The sequence below is a fragment of the Perognathus longimembris genome, chromosome 17 (assembly GCF_023159225.1).
Source record: "Perognathus longimembris pacificus isolate PPM17 chromosome 17, ASM2315922v1, whole genome shotgun sequence".
NCBI classification, from domain to species: Eukaryota; Metazoa; Chordata; class Mammalia; order Rodentia; family Heteromyidae; genus Perognathus; species Perognathus longimembris.
The window spans coordinates 25,635,846-25,641,845 of NC_063177.1; positions in this window are offsets into that span (position 1 = coordinate 25,635,846).

Consider the following 6,000-nt stretch of genomic DNA (forward strand, 5'->3'; position numbering starts at 1 on the left):
AGATGGGCCTGTTTTTTGGGACTTACAGTATTGCCACCATGATAGAGAACACAGATCCAGTGCAGATCATGTGATTTGGGATGCTGGAGCTCAGCTAACTCTGAGTCAATCGCCTTGAAGGCTGAGACCTAGACAGGGCAATAGCTCATCTGCCGGGAGTGGGGGACTGGCACACAACTCCTGGCTTTTCACTCCACATACGGTGCCACACTCCGCTTCCTCCCATGCTAGGACCCCAGCCTCTTCCTGACCTTCTAGCTTCCCCCAATCACAGAGTGTTACTGAGGACTCCAGGTGTCCCTTGGTGCCTGCTTACCCTCCAGTCTGGCAATGAAAAGGAAAGACAAGTATGTAACTAGCCCCTCTGCACATCACCTTTACAATAACAATAAAATTAAATAAAAGAAAAAGAAAGGAAAGACAAGAAAGGTTCCTTCCTTGCTAGAGTCTGATAAGGTTGCAGCTCCTCTCCATCCCTTTGCTGCCCACCCCAGCATCCAGCACTCACGCCTGGAATCCTCACTATTTAGGAAGCTGAGATCTGAGAATCAAGGTTCAAAATCAGCCTGGAGCTAGGCACTAATGGCTCATGCTTGGAATCCTAGATAGTCAGGAGGCTGAGATCTGAGGACTGCAATTCAAAGCCAGCCTGGGCAGGAAAATTCATGACTCCTCTCCATTGAACCACCAAAACAAAAAGCTGCAAGCGGAGCAGTGGTTGAAGTGGTAGAATGCCAATCTTGAGGGAAGAAGCTAAGGGACAGCACTCAGGCCCTGAATTCAAGCCTTAGTACACACACGCACACGCACACACAGATGGAGATAGAGTCAGAATTTTAGAGACATGGAGACAGAAACAGAGGGAAATAGAGAGAAAAACTAGATCGTTGAGCCCTGAGCCTCTCTGGCAAATAATTTTTGCCTTTAAATATTTTGAAATAGCAGCAGACATAAGAAACAACACACACACACACACACACGCACACACACACACACACACACACACACCCTGCAAAGCAGAAGGCACATATTCTCTTCCAGTCTGTGCCCTGTCCCCACCCCCATCACGTCCCATGATCCCAGCCCCAGGAGCCAGGCTCGCAGCAGCAGGAGGCTGGGACCAGAGCTTCCATGGACTTTCCAAGTGTGTTTATCCACATTCCTATGGGCCCCCAGGGCCAGGCTGAGCTTGCCAGTGTCAGCTGAGAAAGAGCAAAAGCAGCCCTGACATCCAGAAGTAACTGGACACTTCCAACCAGACCTCAATGTTATCACTAACTCGGCCTGCCACAGCCAGATCATGTTGTTCTCCTGCTGGACACAAACAGTCTCAACAGTCTCACAGAATATCAACCTCAGATAAGGTCACTCTGAAGTCAAGCTAAAATGAGACACAACAAAGCCACTTATCCAGCACAGTAGCTCAAGCCTGGAAGTCTAGCTACTTGAGAGGTGGATATGGTTTGAAGCCAGCCCAAGAATAAAAGTTTGTCAGATTCCAACTCAACCAATGTCTGGGCAGGGTGGCATGAGCCCGTCATCTTAGCTGCAGAGGGGAGGCACAATGGCTGGGTGCGGAGGCATGCGCCTGTCCTCCACAACATGGGGAGAGCACCAGGAGGACATGACAGCCCAGGCTGGCCTAGACATAAACGGAGACTCTACCTCAGAAATCATGAATGTACCTGGGTGCTAGTGGCTCAAGTCTATAATCCTAGCTATTCAGGAAGCTGGAATTTGAGGATCATGGTTCAAAGTCAGCTGTGAAGAAAAATTTGAAAGACTTATCTCCAATTAACTAGTATAAAGCCAGAACTGGAGTTGTGGCTCAAGTGGTATGTTCATTTGCCTAGGGAGCCCTATGTTAGATCCCCAGTACTGACACACACAAAAATCATTGCTGTCACCCATAAAATACCAAGTATCCCTTTCTTCCTTTGGTTTAATTTGTTACTGCTATTTTATAGAAGTAATGTACATAAGCTAGGCAGAGTACAGTTCATTTTGGGGCCACATCACCCTTTTCTTCACAATCTCCCAGTTTTTCCTACCTGTCCCCAGGGACTGGTATCTTTCAACAAGATGTAATTCACGTGCCACATAATTCTTCTAGAGACTATGATGGCTTTTAGTACATTCAGACTTGTCCAGCCATCCAATCCTTTTTTTTTCCCAGCATCATATTGAAGTAGCTGAAGTGGGCTCTTCCAGTCTTTAGAGGCTGAAAGACCAAATAGCATGGCACAACTTCTAGCCAGGAGCTCCCCTCTTTGCATCATGATGGTAATACTTGTCTAATCTCCATGTCTGTTCTCCCTCCCTCTTCTTCCAAAGTCACCAAGCCTCAACTATGGGGGCTGCACTGTAATAATATTATCTATGCCTAACCACTTTCCAAAAGGCCCTACCTCTAAATGCCACAGTTGGATTAAATTTCTATCCTTTTAGTTCCATAAACGTATTTTTGGGGACCAAATTCTTCTCTCTCTCTTTTTTTTTTTTTTGCCAGTCCTGGGCCTTGAACTCAGGGCCTATGCACTGTCCTTGAGCCTCTTTAACTCAGGCTAGCACTCTACCACTTGAATCACAGTGCCACTTGCAGCTTTTTCCATTTCTTTGGTACTGAGGAATTTAACCCAGAGCTTCATGCATGCTTGGCAAGCACTCTACCATTAAGCCATATTCCCAGCCCAAGGGGACCAAACTCTTACATGAACTCAGGTGGGAAAAAGAATTCAAGTCATTACATAATTCAAAGTTAGAACATTCCAGCTGGGTTCTGGTGGTTCACCCCTGTCATCCTAGTTACTCAGGAGGCTAAGATCCAAGGCACACAGTTCAAAGCCAGCACAGGCAGGTGAGTCCATAAGACTTTTTTTTTTTTTTGGCCAGTCCTGGGGACTCAGGGCCTGAGCACTGTCCCTGGCTTCTTCTTGCTCAAGGCTAGCACTCTACCTCTTGAACCTCTGGATTTTTCTGTTTATGTGGTACTGATGAATGGAACCCAGAGCTTCATGCATGCTAGGCAAGGCAAGCACTCTACCACTAAGCCACATTCCCATTTCCCATAAGACTCTTACTTCTAATTAACCACCAAAAAGCCAGAAGTGAAGCTGTGGCTTAAGTGGTAGAGTGCTAGCTTTGAGCAAAAAAGCTACGGGACAGTGCCCAAGCACTGAGTTCAAGCCCCAGGATGGACACACACACACACACACACACACACACACACACACACACACACAATCTAGAAGTCGAGCATAGTGCACCGATGAAGGAAGGTCTAGGGGCTGGGATGCTGAGATTGCTTCCTGGGTGTCCAAAGATCCAGTTTCCTTTGCCTGGAGAAGGGTGATTGACCTAGAGCAATTCAAACCTGAAAACAAACAAACAACCCACCAACAACAACAGAAACACTATTCCTGGCCCTCTTTCTATCTTTTGGGGTCATCTATTTTCTGTCGCTGTACCCACTGAGTGAATAAAGGGGACAAAATCATTTCTACAGCCCCTGACCCTGAAAACCCAGCGCCTGCGCCCTCACAGAAGTCAGCAGTCTCATCCCAGACAGAAGCTTCTCTGATGCTGAACTCGCTGCCAGGATTGGTAGGGACCAGATCCCAGGTTGAAGGCGGAGCAGGGAGCTGGGCGGGGCCAGCTGGCCAGCCAACCGCTTCGCGGCCCTAGGGGTGCTGTCCACCCCGTGGTGCTGAACTGCCTCTGCCACAGACCTGCAGCCACCAACGAACCGCCCTGCAGCCTCCACCCAGGCCGGCCTAATAACCGGCAAAAACACCGTGTGCCTCCACAGTTCAGATCCCCGAGCCTTTGAACCCAACTCCCATGGAAAAGGCCCAATTTGCCTGAGGAGACCCAACCCAAGTCCACAACCTGACAGCTGGGCAGCCCTGGGGCAAAAGCCGAACCCCATGCTAGTAGTTTTGGACACCTATGGCTCAGGCCCTGTCTAGACCTACTCCTCCGAAGACATCCAGGCTGTGCAGACACCTCTCACGCAGGGAAAATCGCCTTCTTTGACTCTGAGGGATCCCCAGGCCACGGATGCCCTTGTTGCTTACCTGCCCGAGTCCTGGCAAGGAATGAGTGCGTGTCAGCCACCCTGGGGCCAGATGCTTGCCTGGAGGATGGATGGCGAGGTTTCCGGGTGAGCTGAGCTCCGTCTCAACGACATGATCCTCAGAAGCTCCACGAAGCAGGGGCACAATTCCTCAAAGAGGAACCAGTTCAGAAAAAATGTTTCAGAAGGCACCAGGAATAGCCAGAACCCCATGCTGCCCCTGCACCCTGGAGGAGCCCTTCGGGTTTGCTCCTGCACCTTCTCCCAGGGCCACGGGCCCACAGCCTTCAGGAGCCTCCTAACCAGCCACGGCCTCGTAGAAGTCTAGAGAGGAGTGGTAGAAGTCAGGTGGGAAGGTGAGGTCCACCACATTCCAGAACAACCAAGCCTGCTGCTTGACAATTCCAGGGCTGAAAGACAGCGCTGGGCTGAGAGTGGCCCCCAAGCAGCCTGCAGACCCTGGCGACGCCGGCACCCGTAGCACTTGTGTGCACCTTTAGGTATGGAGAGGCTACAAGCTACCAGGCTTGGTGGGCCTGGAGCAAACACCTGTCAAGCCTTGCCTGGGAGAAAGCAGAAGATACATCAGCCTAGAAACTTGCCAGTGGCTTCTGGTCCCGAGGTTGTTCTTTCAGAAGTCTTGGGAATATGGAGTTTCAGGCAGATGGTAACAAGGATGCACAAGCTACACAATGCAAATGGGAGCCTGTGGATCAAAATGAAGAATTTTAAACCAGACGCCTGTGGCTCACTCCTGTAACCCTAGCCATTCAGGAGGATGAAGTCTGAGGATGGAGATTTGAAGCCAGTCCTGCAGAAGAGTCTTTTTTTTTTTTTATCTCCAATTAATCACCAAAAAAGCTGGAACTAGAGCTATGACTCTCAAGTGGTAGAGAGACAGCCCTGAGCAAAAAAGGTAAGAAACAGTACCACGTCCTGAGTTCAAGCCCCAGTACTGACACACGTGCACTCACAGGTATGTACACACACACAAGAATTTCAAGACAGGGTCAGAGAATAAAATAACCAACTCCAGGGCCCTTCTAAAGGCAGGCTTTTTTGACTAGCTAATCCCTACACCTATGAAGCCAGCCAGCCTTGCCCCTACCTGAGCCACTCATTAAACTTTAACTAGCTTTCTGGAGATTAGGGGGTTATTTACTAGGGAAGAGCTTGCCCTACCCCAGCTACGAGAATAAGGAAGGAGGCAAGGTAGATCTCTCTAAACAGCTGTGCGTTCCCAAGCTTGGCCCTTGGCAGACACCAGCACGCTCCAGGGCTGACCCGCTGTACCTCAGCCACTTCCCAAGGCTCCTAAAGCCTCTGTCCCTCCTGTCCCTGCCTTCCCCCGGCCCCCTGTCCAGATTCAAGGCCATCCCTGGAGAAGGAGGAGGCTAGGCCATAGTCTTCAGGATGCCTGCTGCCTGGTCCTCACCTGCTTGCTTCAGCTTCCCCCGTATGCAGGGGGAAGGCAGCAGTTCTGAGCAAGGCGGCAGCAGTTCTGCTAAGGCAGGACAGCTATGGGGAAAGAATGCTGAACACCACCCTCTCCCCTAATCACTAAGAGACACCCGGGACTTCTTTCTCCTCTCTCTGCACCTCCTCCCCCCGCCTTTATGATTAAAAAGAGCCAATGTGATTGAGGGGGGTTGGCAGGAGAGATAGGTGAGGAGACAGAGAAAGTATATTCTTTGTGTGTGTCTGTATACTGTGTATCTGTACTGGGACATGAACTCGGGGCGTGGCTGCTGTCCCTTAGTAGTTTTGGTCAAGGCTGGTGTTCTACCACCTGAGACACAGTGAGTTCAGCTTTTTGCTAGTTAATGGGAGACAAGTCTCATGGATTTGTCTGCCCAAGCTGACTTTGCCCCTTGATTGTCAGGCCTTGGCCACTAGAGTAGCTAGAATTATAGATGTGAGCTACC